Source organism: Dendrobates tinctorius, unplaced genomic scaffold, assembly GCF_039654945.1.
Source record: "Dendrobates tinctorius isolate UK_male_01 unplaced genomic scaffold, ASM3965494v1 ptg000083l, whole genome shotgun sequence".
Classification (NCBI taxonomy): Eukaryota; Metazoa; Chordata; class Amphibia; order Anura; family Dendrobatidae; genus Dendrobates; species Dendrobates tinctorius.
In genome coordinates, this window is record NW_027361751.1 from 9,299,115 (window position 1) to 9,323,095 (window position 23,981).

The following is a 23,981-nucleotide window of genomic DNA, read 5'->3' on the forward strand; positions in this document are numbered from 1 at the left end:
TGAAGAGAAACCCCTTCACAACAGCCAAGCAAGTGAACAACACTCTCCAGGAGGTAAGCGTATCAATATCCAAATCTACCATAAAGAGAAGACTGCATGACAGTAAATACAGAGGGTTCACTGCAAGCCACTCATAAGCATCAAGAATTAAAAGGCTAGATTGGACTTTGCTAAAAAAACATCTAAAAAAGCCAGCACAGTTCTGGAAGAACATTCTTTGGACAGATGAAACCAAGATCAACCTCTACCAGAATGATGGAAAGAGAAAAGTATGGCAAAAGCGTGGTACAGCTCATGATCCAAAGCATACCACATCATCTGTAAAACACTGCGGAGGCAGTGTGATGGCTTGGGCATGCATGGCTGCCAGTGGCACTGGGTCACTAGTGTTTATTGATAATGTGACACAGGACAGAAGCAGCCGAATGAATTCTGAGGTATTCAGAGCCATACTGTGTGCTCAGATCCAGCCAAATGCAGCCAAACTGATTGGTTGTCGTTTCATACTACAGATGGACAATGGCCCAACATAAAGCCAAAGCAACCCAGGAGTTTATTAAAGCAAAGAAGTGGAATATTCTTGAATGGCCAAGTGAGTCACCTGATCTCAACCTAATTGAGCATGCATTTCGCTTGTTAAAGACTAAACTTCAGACAGAAAGGCCCACAAACAAACAGCAACTGAAAACCACCGCAGTGAAGGCCTGGCAGAGCATCAAAAAGGAGGAAACACAGCGTCTGGTGATGTCCATGAGTTCAAGACTTCAGGCAGTCATTGCCAACAAAGGGTTTTCAACCAAGTACTAGAAATGAACATTTTATTTACAATTATTTAATCTGTCCAATTACTTTTGGTCCCTTTAAAAACAGGTTGGCACATGTTAAGGAGCTGAAACTCCTAAACCCTTCATCCAATTTTAATGTGGATACCCTCAAATGAAAGCTGAAAGTCTGAACTTCAACTGCATCTGAATTGTTTTGTTTAAAATTCATTGTGGTAATGTCTAGAACCAAAATTAGAAAAGTGTTGTCTCTGTCCAAATATATATGGACCTAACTGTAAATGCCAAGCCTGTTGACCTTACAGGACTCAGCGGAGTGCTACCGCGGGCGCCAAGTAGTGCTGCTACAGCAGCGCGGCGACTGACCCAGCCGCAATGCGACAGTGCCCAGAGGGGCACACTGTCAGACGCTAGTACTGTGGAGGATGTGCCGTGTGGCCAGTAACTTGCCACTGACTGGCGCTGACTCTATAACTAGATCCCTATACGCACTCGTAATATCAGAGGGAGGGGAATCTTAATGAGTCATTTACAGTCCATACATCCATCACCATTCACACAGTAGCAATTAGAGTCTATACTAGCGTATGGCCGAGCGGCCATGCGGGCCTTTTATAGCCGAGCGCTTCCAGGACCTTCCCGATCTCTGAGATGGACCAATCAGATCAGGAGAAGGACCTAAGTACGTGACTCCCGATCTCCAATGGGAGATCGTCTCGTGAGCATGCCCAGTAGCGCAACAAGAGGACTTAGCCTCTGGAGTGGCTTGCTGTAGGATAGCCTGCGCTGCTATTGCTGACCCAGAGGTGGCAGCAACAACCAGTCCTACAGAGCTGGTCTGAGCAGAGCGTCTGGGACGCCGAGAGTGCTGTGCAGGCTCCTGAGCGGTCGGTGGAAAATGGGAGACCGCTGGATGCAAGGCTCTGGATTCCCGCCATGCAGCTGCAGGAACCTGACGCCTAACATTACCCCCCCTAGGGCCCCCTCCCCTCTGAGCCTCGGTACGCTCAAACGCCGCGATCAGGAGCGGGGCGTGGATGTTCTCCACTGGCTCCCAGGTCCGGGCCTCAGGACCATGACCCTTCCAGTCCACCAAATAAAATTTTTTGCCACGCACAATCCTGCGTCCCACAATGGCGTTGACCTCAAACTCATCCGAGGACAGGTCTGATGTCCCGGCAGATGACTCGGAAAACCGAGCCATGTGACCAGGCTTGAGAAGGGACAAGTGGAAGACGTCAAAGATGGCCAAGTGTGGTGGAAGAGCCAGACAGTAGACCACTGAGCTGATGCGCTCGAGGACGGACCAATGTATCGCAGAGCGTACTTGGAGGACTCGGCCCGTAGCTTGATTTTTCGGGCAGAGAGCCACACCAAGTCGCCAGGGGCAAAAGTTGGAGCGGGACGCCGATGTGTGTCGGCGGACGCTCTCATTCTCTCTTTAGAAGCTCAAATAGCATCCTGGGTGCGATCCCAAATGCCGCGAGCCTCCACTGCCCAGTCTGCCACCCTGGAATCAGTGAAAGATACTGGCATCGGAACAGGGACGCGCGGATGCTGGCCGTCATTAAGAAGGAACGGCGTCTGACCAGTGGAATCAGCCACTGCATTATTCAGGGCAAATTCAGCCCACGGTAGTAAGGATGCCCAGTCATCCTGCCTGGCAGAGACAAAATGTCGCAGGTACGTGACCAGAGTTTGATTGGCTCTCTCAACCAACCCGTTCGTCTCGGGGTGATAGGCGGAGGACAGGTTTAGCTCGATACTGAGTAGACTGCAGAGCTCCCTCCAAAACCGAGATGCAAATTGGGGACCTCGATCACTAACTATTTTGTCCAGCATACCGTGCAAATGAAAAACATGCTTTATGAACAGTGCGGCAAGACTGCGAGCGGAAGGCAGCCGCGCGAGTGGCACCAGATGCAACATTTTAGAAAAATGATCGGTAACCACCCAGATGACCGTGCTGCCACCGGACTTGGGCAGGCCGACCACAAAGTCCATGTCGACCATCTCCCAGGGTCTGTCTGCCATCGGCAAGGGAGACAGCAACCCAGCCGGCCTTTGCCTAGAGGACCTGTTCCGAGCACAAGAGACGCATGCTTGAATGTACTCTTTTGTGTCCCGAGGCATGTGCGGCCACCAATAACACCTTGCCAGGAGTTCTGTGGTCCGCTTAATGCCAAAATATCCACCCACCCTGGACACGTGTGCCCACGCGAGGACCTCCGGCCGCAGGCGAGGAGGGACAAAAGTCTTACACGGCGGAACTGCCTCAAGAGCGACCGGAGCAACGGTCCTCAGGCTCTCCATGGGGACGATTAGCCAAGGCTCAGCCTCCTCTTCCTCCGCTGAAACCACCGAGCGAGAGAGAGCATCCGCACGGACGTTCTTCTCTCCAGACAGATAGTGCAAGGTGAAGCAAAGGCGGGAGAAAAAGAGCGACCACCTAGCTTGACGAGAGTTCAACGCTGTGCTGTTTGCAAACAGACCAGGTTTTTATGGTCAGTGTACACCTGGAAGGGAAACCGGGCTCCCTCCAGATGTCTCCACTCAGAAAAGGCCAGTTTCATGGTCAGCAACTCCCTGTCCCCGATGGAGTAATTCCTCTCCGCCGGTGAGGTCTTTGAGATAAAGAAGCAGGGATGCTTCCAACCTTGAGCATCCTTCTGGAAAAGGACTGCTCCTGCATCGACAGATGATGCATCCACCTCTAGGATAAAGGGATTATCCACATCGGTGTTGTGAGTTCATTTTTCCCTTCACCATTGAGGTCTGATGAACTCTCTCCTCTGGTGAAGGAAGGTAGTGAGGCTGATTGCCAAACACCTGGGCAGCTAGATGATGACTGGGTGGCTGGAATTGAGGACTGGATATAAGGCTGCCGACGCCCTTCTTCCTGGCTGGTGATTTTCCTGCTGGATTCTTGGAGACCAGTCTGATTCCTGCATCTCAAAGCTAAGTTTTTCTGCTCTGCTTTGTACTCTTCAGTTTTGTTTTTGTTTTGCCTTGCATTTTGGGAGTTCTGCCATCCCCGGCCGGGGGTGAGCTGAATTCCATTTTTGTCTCTGATCTGTTGATCTTTTGCTCTGTCTTCAGAATATACCTGAGTGCTGATAGAGTCTTTTGAAGCCTAGCGACTTCAGGGCCTGTTTTTCCTATCAGTCGGTTGGCTCATTTTGATAGGGTTTTTGCGGATGGCAGACAGCAGCTTTCCTATCCTGTCCTATGTATTTAGCTTGGGCCCCATCATTTGCTCAACCTATCTTTCTATCTGTGTTAGTGTTTTCATCTTGCTTCACCGTCATTATATGTTGGGGGCTGCCTATTGCTTTGGGGTCTGCGCTGGGGCAGTTTAGTTTTTCCCCTTTCTGTCTTTAGGCTAGGTAGTTCTCCGGCTGTGATCGAGGGGTCTAGGGCACCGTAGGAACCCCCCACGGCTACTGCTAGTTGTTGTGGATAGGTCCAGTGGTCTGCAATTCGATAGCTGCCAACCTCTCTGGTTTTTCTGGACTTAGCTGGTATTTTGTTTTTTCCTCTTTCGGTGACTCATCATAACACATCGGGACGGTGGATAGGAGCGCCAGCAAAATGGGACTTCAGAGAAGAAAAGGCCGTGGAGACCTGCTCTGGCCAAACCTTAGGATTGGCTCCTTTCTTGGTGAGAGCAACCAAAGGAGCTACCAGTGTGGAGAAATGGGGAGTGAACTGACGATAATAGTTAACGAACCCCAAAAAGCGCTGCGCCGCTTTCAAAGAATGGGGCTCCTGCCAGTCCATTACTGCTTGCAATTTGGCAGGATCCATAGCCAACCCCTGGGCCGAGATGATGTAGCCCAGGAACGGCAAGGACTCCTGCTCAAACTGGCATTTCTCCAGCTTGGCGAAGAGAGAATTCGCCCGAAAACAGTCGAAGACTTGCAGACGTCTCTCCGGTGAGAGGTCAAATCTGGAGAAAAGATGAGAATGTCATCCAGATAGACCACCACCGAGGTGGAAAGCATATCGCGAAAGACGTCATTTACGAAGTCCTGGAAGACAGCGGGCGCATTACAGAGGCCGAAGGGCATGACCAAATACTCATAGTGGCCATCCCTGGTATTAAAGGCTGTCTTCCACTCGTCTCCTTCGCGAATGCGGATCAGGTTGTACGCCCCCCGTAGATCCAATTTCGGAAAGATCCGGGCCCCTCGCAACCTGTCAAACAACTCAGATCAGAGGAAGAGGGTATTTGTTTTTTACAGTAATGGCGTTGAGACCTCTATAGTCAATACAGAGGCGCAACTCTCCACTCTTCTTCTGCACGAAGAAGAAACCTGCACCAGCCGACGACACAAATTTTCTGATAAAACCTCTTGCCAGGTTCTCCCGGATATATTGTGACATAGCCTCGTCTCTGGGAGAGATAGAGGATACACGCGGCCTCTAAGAGGTTCCGCGCCTGGCAATAGGTCTATCGGGCAATCGTATGGACGGTGCGGCGGAAGAGTCTCCGCAGACTTTTTGGAGAAAACGTCCACGTACTGCCGGTAGTGTGTAGGAAGCGCGGAAAGGTCCGCGGGCACTTCTGTGGAGGCTACTGGGACACTGCCCCTCATGCACCTCCCCTTCACAGTCCTTGCTCCAACCCAGTATATTCCCCGAAGACCAATCAATATGAGGGGAATGGTAACGGAGCCAGGGAACTCCAAGAAGCACCTGGTCGATGCCATCTGGCAAAATGAACAGGGACAAGATCTCGTGGTGAGATAGGGAGACCAAGAGGTGCTGTCTGGTGGGTGACCTGAGATGGTAAAGGTGCACCATTAACCACCTTGATAGTCATGGGATGGGGCAGTAGCACCAGCGGGATAACGTGCTTTTGGGTGAAGGACGAAGACATGAAATTTCTTTCTGCCCCGGAGTCCACCGTGACCTCTACCTCCCAGGTGGAAGCACCGCTATCTAACGTCCCTCGGAATACCGGTTTAGAGAAACGGGTTTCATATCAGATAGACCCCCTCCTACGACCACGGGGCGTGAACGCTTTTTCGACCGCTGTGGACACGTGTTAGCCGAGTGACCAAACTGCCAGCACTGTTAACAGCGTGCGGAGATTCGCACCGGACGCGGCTTAGAGCCGGTGCGAGACACCTCCGTGGGTTCATGAGGTACAGAGAAGGCAGGAGCCAACCTAACCCTCTGTCTGGATTGAGCTTGCTCCAACCTGCGCTCAATATAACGGAGATTAATGCTGGTGGAGAAAGTAATCAGCTCCTCCAGAGTTACGGGAATCTCCCAGGTAGTTAAAGCATCTTTGACATGCTCTGCCAAACCCCACCAGAACACAGGGACGAGCGCCTTATCAGGCCACTCCAACTTGGAAGCCAGTGTCCGAAAACGAACGGCGTAGTGGCTGACCGAGAGGGAGCCCTGTGTTAAAGCTAATAGCTGGAGAGAGGTGTCGTGAGTGACCCGTGGTCCCAAAAAGACCTGAGGTGAGGAACTGAGCAGCGTTCAGAACCACGGGGTCACCACGCTCCCACAGCGGCGTGGCCCATTCTAACGCCCTGCCTGACAAGAGGGGCACGATAAACCCCACCTTAGCCCGCTCTGTAGGGAATCGCGCGGCCAGTAACTCAAGCTGGATAGAGCACTGGCTCACGAAACCCCTGCAGGCAGCGCTGTCGCCAGAAAATTTATCGGGCAACGGGAGGTGGGACATTGTCGGCACTGGCGTGGGTGTGGGCACACGCGAGACAGCCTATGCGACTGCCTGGGCAGCGGCCACTGCAGCATTCGCAGCTGAGGTGTTCTCAATAGCCGCCAACCTGCTCTCCAGCTGCTGAATATACTGCCGAAGCTGCTGCAGGTCCGCCATTACTAGCCAGACCCTGGCGCTAGTATAATGTTAGGGACCGCGGAACGCACTAAATATAAAATAGAAAGTGCGTTCGCAGCCCGGGGGTCCACCGTGCAGTAGGTGTTAAACCCGCTGCCAGACAATGGCAGACGCGCTATATGGCGGTATAGCACACGCGGGTTATAACGTCACCCGATGTGCGCTGGGCGTACTGTTGATTCACAGAGGCATGAACATAAATGCTGAGCCTGTTGACCTTACAGGACTCAGCAGAGTGCACGCACGGTATGTGGTCACAGGACTAAACCCAAGACTCAGGGTGATGTCCGTCTAGACCTACCGTGCATGCGGCGTCGCTACCGCGGATGCCAAGTAGTGCTGCTACAGCAGCGCGGCGACTGACCCAGCCGCAATGCGACAGTGCCCAGAGGGGCGCACTGTCGGACGCTAGTACTGTGGAGGATGTGCCGTGTGGCCAGTAACTTGCCACTGACTAGCGCTGACTCTATAACTAGATCCCTATACGCACTCGTAATATCAGAGGGAGGGGAATCTTAATGAGTCATTTACAGTCCATACATCCATCACCATTCACACAGTAGCAATTAGAGTCTATACTAGCGCATGGCCGAGCGGCCATGCAGGCCTTTTATAGCCGTGCGCTTCCGGGACCTTCCCGATCTCTGAGATGGACCAATCAGGATAAATTGGACTCCTAAAGTTGTTGTCCAGTTTGTCCTGAGTACGCTGGTACCCCATATATGGGGGGGACCACTGTTTGGGCACACGTCGGGGCTCGGAAGGGAAGTAGTGACACTTTGAAATGCTGACTTTGATGGAATGGTCTGCGGGTGTCATGTTGCCTTTGCAGAGCCCCTGAAGTGACTCAGCTGTGGAAACCCCCCATAAGTGACCCCATTTTGGAAACTAGACCCCCCAAGGAACTTATCTAGATGTGTGGTGAGCACTTTGAACCCCTAAGTGCTTCACAGACGTTTATAACGTAAAGCTGTGAAAATATAAAATCATTTTTTTCTTCAAAAAATGATTTTTTAGCTCGCAATTTTTTATTTTCACAAGGGTAAGAGGAGAAATTGGACCCCAAAAGTTGTTGTCCAATTTGTCCTGAGTACGCTGGTACCCCATATGTGGGGGAGAACCATTGTTTGGGCACACGTCAGGGCTCGGAATGGAAGCAGTGACATTTTGAAATGCAGACTTTGATGGAATGGTCTGCGGTCGTCGTTACGTTTGCAGAGCTCCTGGTGTGCCTAAACAGTAGAAACCCCCCACAAGTGACCCCATTTTGGAAACTAGACCTTCCAAGGAACTTATCTAGATGTCTGGTGAGCACTTTGAACCCCCAAGTGCTTCACAGAAGTTTATAACAGAGACGTGGAAATAAAAAAATCATTTTTTTTCCGCAAAAATCATTTTTTAGCCCCAATTTTTTATTTTCCCAAGGGTACCAGGAGAAATTAGACCCCCAAAGTTGTTGCAATTTGTCCTGAGTACGCGGATACCCCATATGTTGGGGTTAACCACTGTTTGGGCACATTTCGGGGCTTGGAAGGGAGGGAGCACCGTTTGACTTCTTGAACGCAATATTGGCTGGAATCAATGGTGGCACCATGTCGCAATGGAGACCCCCTGATGTGCCTAAACAGTGGAAACCCCTCAATTCTAGCTTCAACACACCCCTAACCATAATCCCAACCCTAACTATAACCCTAACCACAAGCCTAACTCTAATCTTAACCTTAATTCCAACCCTAATTCTAACCCTAACCCCACCCTAACCCTAATTCCACCCTAACCCTAATTCATACCCTAACCCCAATTCAAACCCTAGCGGAAAAAAAAAATATTTTCTTTATTTTATTATATGTGCCTACCTATGGGGGTGATAGAGGGGGGGTTTATTTACTTTTTATTTCATTTTGATTACTGTGAGAGTTTATCACAGTGATCAAAATGAGTGAATTGAATCTGCAGCTGGCAGATTCGGGCATGTGCCCGCCATTTTCCAAGATGGCGGCGCCCATGATCCGGGACCGCAGGACACCGTGAGCGACAGCAGCACTCAGTAAGCACCAGGGGGTGGGGTCATCTGACTGCGGGGGGGAGCGGAAGGCGGGGGGGCAGATGACAGCGGCGGCACATCGCCGCTGTCATTTAGTGGTGGGGGCCAATCGCCCCCGTCAGCCGGTGTGTGGGGGGGGTCAGGTAACTTTCTCCAGCCATGTCCGATGCTACTGCAGCATCGGCCATGGCTGGATTGTAATATTTCATCAATTTTCATTGATGAAATATTACTATCGCTCTGATTGGCTGTTAAAAGTGAAACAGCCAATCAGAGCGATCGTAGCCACGTGGGGGCGAAGCCATGCCCCCTATGGTGAAGTACAAAGCCCACTGTACCTGCGGGTCGTGTGACCTTTTATTGACCCCGGTCACCCGACCCACAGGGGGGCTTTAAACTCATGACACAGCATATGCCTCATTGGTCGGATTGGCACCGACTTTCAAGACGCATACGCTGTGTCAATGGTCGGGAAGGGGTTAACTTCTGTGAGGCACCTGGGGGTTCAAGGTGCTCAATACACATCTAGATAAGTTCCCTGAGGGGTCTAGTTCCTAAAATGGGGTCACTTGTGGGGGTTTCCACTGGGTAGGCATATCAGGGGCTCTCCAAACATGACATGGCGTCTGCTAATTATGCCAGCAAATTTTACATATAAAAAGTGAAATGGCGCTCCTTCCCTTCCGACCTCTGCCTTGCGCCCAAACAGTGGTTTTCCGCCACAAATGGGGTATTGTATGCATGCTCAGGAGAAATTGCACAACAAACTATATGGTCCATTTTCTTCTGTTAGCCTTCTGAAAGTAAAAAAAAGTTGCGTCTAAAGGAACATTTTGTGAAAAAAAAGGTAAAATATTTATTTTTAAAGATAAAACTAATCTACTTTATTTCAAATCTTTAAAAAGGAAATATATCCTAGTAAAAGTGCACATAACAGAAAGACAAACAAACATATATAGACTAACAAAATACACTTCCCAGATAGTCAAATATAGACCCCAAAAGGCTATTTACCCGCATAACCTTAATAATGTTAGCGTGTCTATCAAATCTTAGGGAATAACATATAATCGTCCCTTTATGATAGTTTGCCACACTTCAACAAGCCATTGGAGCCGTATATATCCACCCTCGTAGTCACAGGAGTGAATGTTTCAATGTCTATGGTAAAACACAGGCTCAATCAGAGCACCAGACATCATACAATTCCTTATCCAAAAAGGACACAGTATTCCATAGACATTCTAGCAGCAGTACATAAGTGGCACAACAAGCACACTAGGGTACATTTCATCCACAAATTGTGCTGATGTAAAGTAGACATGTGGAAAATGTTATTTAGTAAACTACTTTATGTGACAGGACTCTCTGATTTAAGGTTATAAAAATTAGAAAATTGCTACATTTTTGCAAAATGTTCAATTTTTTTCACAAAAAAAGTAAGTCAGATCAAAGAAAGTTTACCACCATCATAAAGTACAAGATGTCACAAAAAAAAATCTCAGAATCAATGGGATCTATTGAAGCATTCCAGGTCGCATCTTGGCACCATCCAGGTTGAAAACTAATTATCCCCCAGAAATGGATCACAGAGTGGGACAGAATGATGGACAGGTATGGTATAGTTTTTTTTTAATTATTATTACAGGAGATAATGGGCCTCGGTGGAATTAGGCGAGGTTGTAAGTATGGTTTAAGTGAGAATTTTAAAGGAGTCTGTGTCATTTTTTCAATTAAAGGATTTTACTTTAGCTGTCTTTATTTAACAAATAACTATAGGATTAGTAATGGATAAGTGTCATATAGACGCTTCTCCATTACTAAGCCGTGGGCTTGATGTCACCTGACAATACAAAGGTGACATCAAATGTGAACCCCACTGCCACCGCTACAGGGCAAGTGGGAAGAGTCGGGCAAAGTGCCAGAATAACATGGCTGTGGAGTTGGTAAGCCAAACCTGCGACTCCAACTCCGACTCCACCTCCCACATACAGTGGGGCAAAAAAGTATTTAGTCAATCAGCAATAGTGCAAGTTCCACCACTTAAAAAGATGAGAGGCGTCTGTAATTTATATCATAGGTAGACCTCAACTATGGGAGACAAACTGAGAAAAAAAAATCCAGAAAATCACATTGTCTGTTTTTTTTTTCATTTTATTTGCATATTATGGTGGAAAATAAGTATTTGGTCAGAAACAAGCATTCAAGATTTCTGGCTCTCACAGACCTGTAACTTCTTCTTTAAGAGTCTCCTCTTTCCTCCACTCATTACCTGTAGTAATGGCACCTGTTTAAACTTGTTATCAGTATAAAAAGACACCTGTGCACACCCTCAAACAGTCTGACTCCAAACTCCACTATGGTGATGACCAAAGAGCTGTCAAAGGACACCAGAAACAAAATTGTAGCCCTGCACCAGGCTGGGAAGACTGAATCTGCAATAGCCAACCAGCTTGGAGTGAAGAAATCAACTGTGGGAGCAATAATTAGAAAATGGAAGACATACAAGACCACTGATAATCTCCCTCGATCTGGTGCTCCACGCAAAATCCCACCCCGTGGGGTCAGAATGATCACAAGAACAGTGAGCAAAAATCCCAGAACCACGCGGGGGGACCTAGTGAATGAACTGCAGAGAGCTGGGACCAATGTAACAAGGCCTACCATAAGTAACACACTACGCCACCATGGACTCAGATCCTGCAGTGCCAGACGTGTCCCACTGCTTAAGCCTGTACATGTCCGGGCCCGTCTGAAGTTTGCTAGAGAGCATTTGGATGATCCAGAGGAGTTTTGGGAGAATGTCCTATGGTCTGATGAAACCAAACTGGAACTGTTTAGTAGAAACACAACTTGTCGTGTTTGGAGGAAAAAGAATACTGAGTTGCATCCATCAAACACCATACCTACTGTAAAGCATGGTGGTGGAAACATCATGCTTTGGGGATGTTTCTCTGCAAAGGGGCCAGGACGACGGATCCGGGTACATGAAAGAATGAATGGGGCCATGTATCGTGAGATTTTGAGTGCAAACCTCCTTCCATCAGCAAGGGCATTGAATATGAAACGTGGCTGGGTCTTTCAACATGACAATGATCCAAAGCACACCACCGGGGCAACGAAGGAGTGGCTTCGTAAGAAGCATTTCAAGGTCCTGGAGTGGCCTAGCCAGTCTCCAGATCTCAACCCTATAGAAAACCTTTGGAGGGAGTTGAAAGTCCGTGTTGCCAAGCGAAAAGCCAAAAACATCACTGCTCTAGAGGAGATCTGCATGGAGGAATGGGCCAACATACCAACAACAGTGTGTGGCAACCTTGTGAAGACTTACAGAAAATGTTTGACCTCTGTCATTGCCAACAAAGGATATATCACAAAGTATTGAGATGAAATTTTGTTTCTGACCAAATACTTATTTTCCACCATAATATGCAAATAAAATGAAAAAAAAACAGACAATGTGATTTTCTGGATTTTTTTTTCTCAGTTTGTCTCCCATAGTTGAGGTCTACCTATGATGTAAATTACAGACGCCTCTCATCTTTTTAAGTGGTGGAACTTGCACTATTGCTGACTGACTAAATACTTTTTTGCCCCACTGTATATTGCTTATATTTAAGTGAAAAATTTATTGTAGTACAATGTGAACATCAGACATTTAATCATTTCTATGATCCAATAATCAAGATATTTAGATAGATATTATGTTCTATTTATTGGAATACAACTTTAGAACACAAAAAACTGTAATAAATTGTAAATATGTAATACACTGTATACATGTACATGTATACGGTACAGACCAAAGTTTAGACACACCTTCTCATTCAAAGAATTTTCTTTATTTTCATGACTATGAAAATTGTAGATTCATTCTGAAGGCATCAAAACAATGAATTAACACATGTGGAATTATATAATTAAAGTGTGAAACAACTGAAAATATGTCTTATATTCTAGATTCTTCAAAGTAGCCACCTTTTGCTTTGATTACTGCTTTGCACACTCTTGGCATTCTCTTGATGAGCTTCAAGTGGTAGTCACCAGAAATGGTCTTCCAACAGTCTTGAAGGAGTTCCCAGAGATGCTTACCACTTGTTGGCCCTTTTGCCTTCACTCTGCGGTCCAGCTCACCCCAAACCATCTCGATTGGGTTCAGGTCTGGTGACTGTGGAGGCCAGGTCATCTGGCGTAGCACCCCATCACTCTCCTTCTTGGTCAAATAGCCCTTACACAGCCTGGAGGTGTGTTTGGGGTCATTGTCCTGTTGAAAAATAAATGATGGTCCAACTAAACACAAACTGGATGGAATAGCATGCCGCTGCAAGATGCTGTGGTAGCCATGCTGGAACCAAAGATCTCAAATTTGGACTCATCAGACCAAAGCACAGATTTCCACTGGTCTAATGTCCATTCCTTGTGTTCTCTAGCCCAAACAAGTCTCTTCTGCTTGTTGCCTGTCCTTAGCAGTGGTTTCCTAGCAGCTATTTTACCATGAAGGCCTGCTGCACAAAGTCTCCTCTTAACAGTTGTTGTAGAGATGTGTCTGCTGCTAGAACTCTGTGTGGCATTGACCTGGTCTCTAATCTGAGCTGCTGTTAACCTGCGATTTCTGAGGCTGGTGACTAGGATGAACTTATCCTCCGCAGCAGAGGTGACTCTTGGTCTTCCTTTCCTGGGGCGGTCCTCATGTGAGCCAGTTTCTTTGTAGCGCTTGATGGTTTTTGCCAATGCACTTGGGGACACTTTCAAAGTTTTCCCAATTTTTCGGACTGACTAACCTTCATTTCTTAAAGTAATGATGGCCACTCGTTTTTCTTTACTCAGCTGCTTTTTTCTTACCATAATACAAATTCTAACAGTCTAGTCTATTCAGTAGGACTATCACCTGTGTATCCACCAGACTTCTGCACAACACAACTGATGGTCCCAACCTCATTTATAAGGCAAGAAATTCCACTTATTAAACCTGACAGGGCACACCTGTGAAGTGAAAACCATTTCCGGTGACTACCTCTTGAAGCTCATCAAGAGAATGCCAAGAGTGTGCAAAGCAGAAATCAAAGCAAAAGGTGGCTACTTTGAAGAAACTAGAATATAAGACATACAGTATTTTCAGTTGTTTCACACTTTTTTGTTAATTATATAATTCCACATGTGTTAATTCATAGTTTTGATGCCTTCAGAGTGAATCTACAATTTTCATAGTCATGAAAATAAAGAAAACGCTTTGATTGAGAAAGTGTGTCCAAACTTTTGGTCTGTACGGTGTGTGTGTGTGTGTGTGTGTGTGTATGTATATATATATATATATATATATATATATATACACACACACACACACACACACCCACACACACACACTATGACTTATCTCGGCTAAGATAAAGCCTAGATCCTCAGGCTACATTCACACTATGGGCGTAGCCAGGATCAAACCTAGGGGGGGGCAGAATCTCATACTGTTCTGCAGAATTTCATACTGCACACCTCAGCTGCTGCAGAACCTCATACTTCACACCCCTACACTTGAAAATAAAACCTGCACCTTAAGATGATGTGGTGATGAATGCAGTCTATTTATTCCAACTATCAGTTGATCTTGATATTACTGAAGACGAGCAATGCCTATCCTGGGCGTCCTTTTGGGCAGCTATGAGGTGTATCTGACTGGTGCTAAAAAAAAGGAGTGTTAGGCCTCTTTCACACATCAGGTTTTCGCCGTCAGGTGCGATCCGGCACTTTTGACAAAAACCGGATCCGGCGAAATGCAATGCCGGATCCGGTTTCCCCCCCATTGACTTGCATTTGCGCCGGATGGCCATGCGTTTCATCCGATTTTCGCCGGATACGGCAATGTGTCGCAATCCGGCGTCTGGAAAAAACGGCTACTGTAACGTTTTTTGTCTCCGGCAAAAAAGCCGGACACGCAATGAAAGCCTATGAGCGCCGCAATGCGCCGGATCCGTTTTTTTTGGTCTGAGCATGCTCAGTAGCTCTGCCCACAGCACACATATATAAAAGCATGACAGTGGGACCCTCAGCCACACCCAACATGCCATGCCACCAAAGACAGCAACCAGGTGCAGGAGAAGGCAGGAGACCACTGCAGCACCACCACCACCACCCCAAATGGAGCAGGAAAGGGAACATGCAGAACAACGCGAGGGGTGTCCAGCAGCAGATGAGAGAAGGTAATTATCAAATCCCCCATTCCTCAAAACTAGGGCCATGGAATATCAAGATATTCATTGGCCCTTTGTTTCTCTTTATTCAACAGCCGCCCAAGAGATGCAGCAGCAGCAGCACTGGCAGCACTGGCAGCAGCAACAGCAGCAGCACCACCCACAGCCATGGAGTCTGGCCAGCAACATGACAGCACATCTTCTTCTGGGAGCCCTCCCTCGCATCGTCAGCGTTTGACGGTAAGTTTTTATTTCCAAAATCCATCATCTCTGTAATATATGTCTATTCATTGGCTTTTATTTCAAAACAGGAATCACAAGCTGAAGAGGAGCTCTCAGAAGAAGGAGGAAGGGGTGGACAGACACCTGGAGTGGGCTCACAATTGGTAAGTTTTTTGCATCAAACGCAGAAACACAACATCACACTACACACAACACATAGAAAACAATGTACCGCAGACCTCACACAGCAAACAAATGCCAACATCCAAACACAAATTTTTTTCTTTTCTTCTCTAGTCTTCCCAATCTGGTGCTCGGCCAAGAGGTCCTCGCAGTGCCTCCCAGGGTCGTCGGCGACAGCAACGCGGCGGTCACCAGCGTGTAAGTATAATATTTAAGTGAAATTTTGGTACACTTTTTATTTCATGTCTTTAGTGTGGTGACTAATTTTGCTATTTTACTTTAACAGCCTTCACAGCCTGCTCCCGACTCAGACGGTGAGGATGGAGGAATTGATGTTGACCACCTCATCGATCTCGTCAGAGAAAGGGAGCCGCTATGGAATATGGCTGACCGCCGCCATGCTGACCTGATTGTTACCCGACGACTCTGGGAGGAAATCTGTTCGCTCCTTGTGGGCCGCTGGGAGGACCTCGATGCTCGGGCCCAGATTAAAGAGCGTAAGTATATACAGTACCGGTTGCTTGATGTAAACCAGTGTTTCCCGAACTCCAGTCCTCGTGGTCCCCACAGATCATGTGTTCAGAATTTCTATTTACTATGGAAATCCCGAAAACATGACCCCTGGGGACCATGAGGACTGGAGTTTGGGAAACACTGATGTTGTACACTAACCACTTTGTCCTTTCTCGTTTCAGGGGACAGAATTGTGAAGCGGTGGCGGTCTGTGAGGGATCGTTTCAAGAAGGAGTTCAATAAAGAGATGCGGGCCCGGAGTGGATCTGGAGGACGCAGGAGCAAGTACAAGTACGCACGAGCCCTGTCGTTCCTCCGGGATACAATGGTCACCAGAAGGTAAATATTACACACCACATGTGAAAAAAAAATGTTTAGATGTAACAGTTTTTTTTCAGCCAGGGCCATGCCATGTCACTATTTTGTTTTTTTTCTCTTTATTCCACAGCACGGTGAGCAGCACTCGGGAGCCTGCACGATTGGACCCTTCTGAGGCGATCCCTGAGGAGACCGGCACCGAGGGACACTTCGACCGCCCCGGTACATCTGCACCTTCCCACACATTCGACCCATCTGTCCCATCCACCAGCACAGGAGCATCGTGGCCGCCTACATTACATGAAGCTGCTGGTGAGGAGATCGCTTTCCCTTTACCCCACCCTTCTGCCCCTGCCACCTCTAGTACACCTGCGGGTACTGGGCGGCAGCGGCAGAGGGGTCAGGAAAAGACTTATGCGCCAGAGTTCTTGCATCTGAATGCATCTTTCCAGAACTGTCTCAAAGTCTTGTCAGAGCAAATCTCCGCAGGCTTTCAGCAGATCAACTCCAGCATTCTGGAGGTGAAGACACTTCTGCAAACCATGCATTCAGAAGCAAGATCTTCGCCAAACCACACCTTTTTCAGGTATGTTGTGGAGCGCATGGAAACGCTCTCTCCTAGCCAGCAGATGCATGTAATGCATTCGTGACACAGTGCTCTCCAGCACGTTACCTCCCAACCTCCTCCTCCCACCCCAGTAGTTCCTCCACCTGCACCCCCTCCAGCCACTTTCCATCCTCCCCCTCCTATTACATACCAGCCACCTCCCCAGTACCAGCAACCTCCCCAGTACCAGACATCTCCCCACTTCCAGCAACCTGGCCCGTACCAAACTCCTTCCCCATACAACTTTCCATCAACATCATCTGCTCCTACAGTCCCTGCCCAACCCTCCACTCCACCGCCCACCACCTGTTCTGCCTCCCACATGTCCACCCATTCTGTAACTTTTTCCACACCTTCACCTCTAACTGTTCCTTCCCCACCACGATCCCAGTCCTCTCTCCACACTCCCAGTGTCGAAGTGTCCCGCAGCCCCTCCAGCACTATTTCCACCCCACACTACACAAATTTATAATGTGTGTATTTTAATAAAAATGACCATTTGGTTTCAAACCTTTATTAAAAAAGTTTTTTTCACTTTAAAAACATTTTACCAAAAAAAAAAAAAATTTAAATAAAAGTTAAATTATCGTTTTACAATGGTTGTCTGTCATTTCTTTCTGCGGCGAAATATGTTAAAAAAAAAGGTTAAATACAGGGTATTTAAAAGGTAAAAAGGATCTCAAAACCAGGTATATAACTGTAGGTAAAAGGTAAATAAATTTTACCTTTTTGCCACAGTTGTGTTCCTGGTTGTGTTTGAAGCAAAGTATTTCACCTAAAAAGTTGTGTTTATTGTTGGTGATTTCCTAACAATGTACACAACTTTTGTTAAAAGGTGAAATACTTTGCATAAAACACAACCAGGTACACACCTGTGGCCTAAAGGTAAAAATAGTAAGACCATGACAAGATAGCCAACTTTGGTTGGCAAAAGTATATACTGTTGGTACAGAAGGTACACAAGTTTGGTTAAGGGCACAAATCTTTCACACTATGTCATCCTGCCAGTGTACTCTGCCTTGAGGTGACATAAAGTATAGTGCAAAATTGTCCCTCATTACTGAAACCGTCACAGAACTTCTAGTGGTAATGTCATGGTAATCTTGCAAGGCGGTTTCTTCAGAGGTGTCCTCAATGGAAATGGGTTCCTTGCAGATAACAAAATTGTGGAGTACCACGCAAGCTTTGATCACCTCGTCCACAGTTTCTGTCTTGAGGTTGATCGCAGTCAATAGGACCCGCCATTTGGCTGTCAGAATACCAAAGGTACATTCAACCATTCTTCTTGCTCTTGTAAGGCGGTAATTAAAAATGCGTTTTGTTCTTGTCAATCCTCTGCTAGAGTACGGTTTCAAAAGGTGTTCTGACAGCTGGAAGGCTTCATCCCCTACACAGACAAATGGCATAGGTGGACCAGATGTTTGCGGCAGCGGTCTAGGGGATGGGAACTGGAAGGTGTTTCCATACAGTTTACGCCCCATGGCAGACAGTTTGAAAACTTGAGAGCCATTGGAGCGGCCATAGGCCCCAATATCAACAGCAATAAATTTGTATTCCGCGTCAGCGATGGCCATGAGGACAATTGAAAAATATTTCTTGTAATTGAAATATTCCGATCCCGATCCGGCTGGCTTTACAATGCGGATATGTTTCCCGTCCACAGCGCCCAAGCAGTTCGGAAACTGACATATCTGTTGAAACTTTTCTGAAATTTCAATCCACCTCTCTGTCCAAAACTGGACAACTTTTGGGGTCTAATTTATCCTGGTACCCTTGTGAAAATACAAAATTGCGCACTAAAAAATTAATTTTTTGAGGAACAAAAAATATTTTTTATTTTCATGGCTCTGCGTTATAAACTTTTGTGAAGCACTTGGGGGTTCAAAATGCTCACTATGCATCTAGATAAGTTCCTTAGGGGGTCTAGTTTCCAAAATGGGGTCATTTGTGAGGGAGCTCTAATGTTTAGGCACACAGGGGATCTCCAAACACGACATGGTGTCCGCTAACGATTAGAAGTAATTTGCATTTCAAAAAGTCAAATGGCGCTCCTTCCCTTCCGAGCCCTGCCATGTCCCAAACAGTGGTTCCCCCCCACATATGGGGTACCAGCATACTCAGGACAAACTGGACAACAACTTTTGTGGTCCAATTTCTCCTGTTAGCCTTGTCAAAATTAAAAATAGTGTGCTAAAAATCATTTTTGTCGAAAAAAAATTTTTTTATTTTCACTGCTCTGTGTTATAAACTTTTGTGAAGCACTTGGGGGTTCAAAGTGCTCACTATGCATCTAGATAAGTTCCTTAGGGGGTCTAGTTTCTAAAATGGGGTCACTTGTGGGGGAGTTCCAATGTTTAGGTACACAGGGGATCTCCAAACGCGACATGGTGTCTGATAACAATTGGAGCTAATTTTCCATTCAAAAAGTCAAATGGTGCTCCTTCCCTTCCGGACCCTGCCGTGCGCTCAAACAGTGGTTTATGACCACATATGAGGTATCAGTGTACTCAGGAGAAATTTTTTAACAAATTTTAGGATCCATTTTATCCTGTTGCCCATGTGAAAATGAAAAAACTGAGGCTAAAAGAAAATTTGTGTGAAAAAAAGTATTTTTTTTTTTTTACAGATCAATTTGTGAAGTACCTGGGGGTTCAAAGTGATCACTATGCATCTAGATAAGTTCCTTGGGAGGTCTAGTTTCCAAAATGGGGTCACTTGTGGGGGAGCTCCAATGTTTATGCACACAGGGGCTCTCCAAACGTGACATGGCAACCGCTAAATATTCCAGCATATTTTCCATTCAAAAAGTCAAATGGTGCTCCTTCCCTTCTGAGCCCTGCCGTGCGCCCAAACAGTGGTTTATGACCACATATGAGGTATCGGTGTACTCAGGAGAAATTGCCCAACAAATTTTAGGATCCATTTTATCCTGTTGCCCATGTGAAAATGAAGAAATTGATGCTAAAAGAAAATTTTTGTTGGAAAAATTAAAATGTCCATTTTTTCTTTCCACGTTGCTTTAGTTCCTGTGAAACACCTGAAGGATTAACAATCTTCTTGAATGTAGTTTTGAGTAGCTTGAGGGGTGCAGTTTTTAGAATGGTGTCACTTTTGGGTATTTTCTGCCATATAGACCCCTCAAAGTGACTTCAAATGTGAGGTGGTCCCTAAAAAAAATGGTTTTGTAAATTTTATTGTAAAAATGAGAAATCGCTGGTCAACTTTTAACCCTTATAACTTCCTAACAAAAAAAATTTTGCTTCCAAAATTGTGCTGATGTAAAGTAGACATGTGGGAAATGTTATTTAGTAACTATTTTGTGTCACATAACTCTCTGGTTTAACAGAATAAAAATTCAAAATTGCGAAATGTTCTAAATTTTAACCAAATTTCTGATTTTTTGACAAATAAACGCAAAAATTATCGACCTAAATTTACCACTAACATGAAGCCCAATATGTCAGGAAAAAACAACCTCAAAATCGCTAGGATCCATTGAAGTGTTCCTGAGATATTTCCTCATAAAGGGACACTGGTCAGAATTGCAAAAAATGGCCTGGTCATTAAGGTCAAAATAGGCTTGGTCATGAAGGGGTTAATAAATGCAATAATGCCAATAAAAAGCGGGGAAACACCAATACAAAAATTGCTGCAAAAAAAAAGTCTTATGGTATAGATAGAAAATGCATTCCTTGCATAAGTGCATATACATACATATAACGCCAAAAAGAGAAACAATGTTCATAGTGTAGAAATGCGAGAAAAACCTTTTAGCAAGCTGTTAGAATGGCCTAAAAAAAAAAGATCATTGTAGCAAAGATTTCCACCTATAAAATAATGTATGAAATGCTAGTGCATATATTAGAAAGGAAATCTACTGATAGAGTAATGTCAACACAGCAATTACAATAAAAGGTAAAGTGTCTGTGCAGCAATAAACCATTTTCAGACAAACGAGTCTGTTACAAGGATAGTTCCATGGTTTTTAAAGCATAATACTAAATTGCTGTGTCAGGCCGGTTTCACATTCGCGCTTTTGAGTGCAGCGACGGCCTGCGCACGGCCGCCGCTAAGCCCCGCCTCCACCGGTATCTCCGCCTCCGGACGCATGACGTTGCATGCGTCGTGCGTCCCCTATCTTCATCACAGAGGGCGCAGGCCGTGCGCAGTCTGCGCACAGTCTGCGTTTGGCGGCGCATGCGTCCTTTTGATGGTGCGCCGAGCAGCGCCAAACGCAACCTGTTGCATTTTGGTTGTGCTCGGCGCACCGTCAAAAGGACGCATGCGCCGCCAAACGCAGACTGTGCGCAGACTGCACAAGGCCTGCGCCCTCTGTGATGAAGATAGGGGACGCACGACGCATGCAACATCATGCGCCCGGAGGCGGAGATACCGGTGGAGGCGGGGCAAGGGGCGGGGCTTAGCAGCGGCCGTGCGCAGGCCGTCGCTGCGCTCAAAAGCGCGAATGTGAAACCGGCCTTAGCATTGCCGAAAGTTTGTGCATATATCTGAGACAAAAAGTCCCATTAGCGTGTGTAAATGCTACAAAAAAGCGGTAATTATGCAAAAGGTGCTCTAATAAAAGATCTATGTCTATACCTGCTAGCAGCAACCACCCCAACGTGCGTTTCGCACTTGGCTTTGTCCAGGGGAGAAATAAAATCTGCTTTTAATGATTAAAATATGTAAAAAGATTTGCATTGTTGCACGTGCTAAATCCATTTTTTATGGTAATTAAGCTTCCAATTTTTTATTCGGTTTTTGTATACATTTCTTGGAAGCACCAGTTAATTCAAGAAAAATATCTATCTGACCTGTTAGGTGCCACAGGTAAGTTACAGGTGCTGTTAATTACACAAATTAGAGAAGCATCACATGATTTTTCGAACAGTGCCAATACTTTTGTCCACCCTCTTTTTTATGTTTGGTGTGGAATTATATCCAATTTGGCTTTAGGACAATTCTTTTTGTGTTTTTTCATTTAAGACAAATTAAATGAAGATAATAATACCAAAGAATGTGTTTGCAATCATTTTCAGGAAGAAACAGTATTATCTGACAGAATTGCAGGGGTGTCAATACTTTTGGCCACAACTGTATATCGCAGGCGGCGTCTGAGGAATACCCCAATCATCCGCTCCTGCTGTCACTGTTATTAGCGGCAGCAGGTGTCAGATGATGAGAGTAATTGTCCCAAAAGCCCCCGCCTGTTGTCATTGTTTGGACTTTAGTATATCTCACATCATTCTCTGCTCGAGCCAATCGCCGGCAAAGCAGAGGAGAATGATGAGAGCCGTCTTCAGCAGTCGCCACCGGGGAACAGCGCTTACTGTAGCGCTTCTTCCCCAGTGGCCGTCCGTGTGGTACTGATGTGGCACATGTACGTCACACGATTGCAACACGTGTGCCACACTTATTACCCACATGGATATCTCCAGTACCGATTCTTCCAGTACTGGAAATAAACAGACGTTTGAAACCAGCCTTACTATGCCTAGTGCCATGCTATTTTAGCATTTACCAAATAAACAATGAATTGGAGCTGGAGCATACTGTATTTTACCTCTCATGTTGTTACTCCTATATTGCTCAAGTCTCTGTAGGCAGCATAGGCCTGCTGTGTGCAGCATGGATCGTTTGCAGGCAGCATAGATCGCCTGTCGGCAGCATGGAACGCCTGCGGGCAGCAATTACTGGCTGTGGGAAGGATGGACCGTCTGCGGGCAGCATGGAACGCCTGCGGGCAGCAATTACTGGCTGTGGGCAGCATGGACCGTCTGCGGGCAGCAATTACTGACTGTGGGAACGATGGACCGTCTGCGGGCAGCATGGAACGCCTGCGGGCAGCAATTACTGGCTGTGGGAAGGATGGACCGTCTGCGGGCAGCATGGAACGCCTGCGGGCAGCAATTACTGGCTGTGGGCAGCATGGACCGTCTGCGGGCAGCATGGAACACCTGGGGGCAGCAATTACTGGCTGTGGGAAGGATGGACCGTCTGCGGGCAGCATGGAACACCTGGGGGCAGCAATTACTGGCTGTGGGAAGGATGGACCGTCTGCGGGCAGCATGGAACGCCTGCGGGCAGCAATTACTGACTGTGGGCAGCATGGACCGTCTGCGGGCAGCATGGAACACCTGCGGGCAGCAATTACTGACTGTGGGCAGCATAGAACGCCTGCGGGCAGCAAAGAACGTCTGCGGGCAGCAATTATCGGCTGTGGGGAGCACGGACAGGCTGCGGGCAACATGTACCGGCTGTTGTGTTCTCTGTCAGGCCACGGTGTACTTGGCCACTGGCCGGCACTGTTATGGTAACACTGTCATTGGATCCATATCTGCCTCATTCCTTTCTGTGAGGTATAATGCAGATAGATCGCTGTCTTCCATGTTGTGCTCTATAAAGGCAAGAAGTTACCACACACAGCACTGTACTCACTACGTCCTGGCACACAAGCCCTGCTCTGCGGGATGTGCCGTCCTACACACTACACACACCACCCGCTGCCGGCGGTAACTGACACAATCACCTCAGAGAGGAGAAGCCGCATGCCGGAACTGTCCTCTCCTCAGGCTGCAACACTCGCCGAGCGTCCGTGGTTCCAGCATTCTGATTGGCTAAGAGCAGATGATATTCACCAATCAGAATCCGGGATGTGACCCGTCCATGTAGCACGGTAGCTGTGTTATGAAAAATGGCGGGAACAGGTCTGCACTGACGGCTCATCCTGCTGCGTGTACCTTATGACTGCGACTCCTGTGTGAGATAGGATTCAGCAGTCACTAAGGGCCTGTACGTGAGGAGCAGATGTGTTCCCACTGACATCAGTGCAGATAAGATGTGGAATAAGAGGTGAAGAGATAAAGAAAACCTGTAATCTGATGTAGGAACTGTGCCTCATAATGGCGTCAGTGCAGGGTCCACATAGTGCAGTCATCTACTGCCCATATATTGCCCCTGGCAGTACCACCATGCTGCCAGACTCCACAATCATACAGTGCTCTCACCCAGCTACACTGGTCAGCCCTACGCAGAGCACCCAAACCCGGCCTGAGCCCACACTGTGACACACTCACCCGCTCTGTAAGCCCACACTGTGACACACTCACCTGCTCTGTAAGCCCACACTGTGACACACTCACCCGCTCTGTAAGCCCACACTGTGACACACTCACCCGCTCTGTAAGCCCACACTGTGACAAACTCACCCGCTCTGTAAGCCCACACTGTGACAAACTCACCCGCTCTG

General features: G+C 47.0%; 1 protein-coding gene across 1 annotated transcript in view; it reads right to left on the bottom strand.

The window, feature by feature from the left end:
• The window catches only part of LOC141097057 (uncharacterized), a 154,953-nt gene extending 131,389 nt beyond the window's left edge, over positions 1–23,564 (bottom strand). The window contains exon 1 of the mRNA XM_073584014.1: positions 23,262–23,564. The gene's annotated coding sequence lies outside the window, so the exon portion shown is untranslated. The remainder of the gene's footprint in view (positions 1–23,261) is intronic.
• Positions 23,565–23,981: the final 417 nt, after the last annotated feature.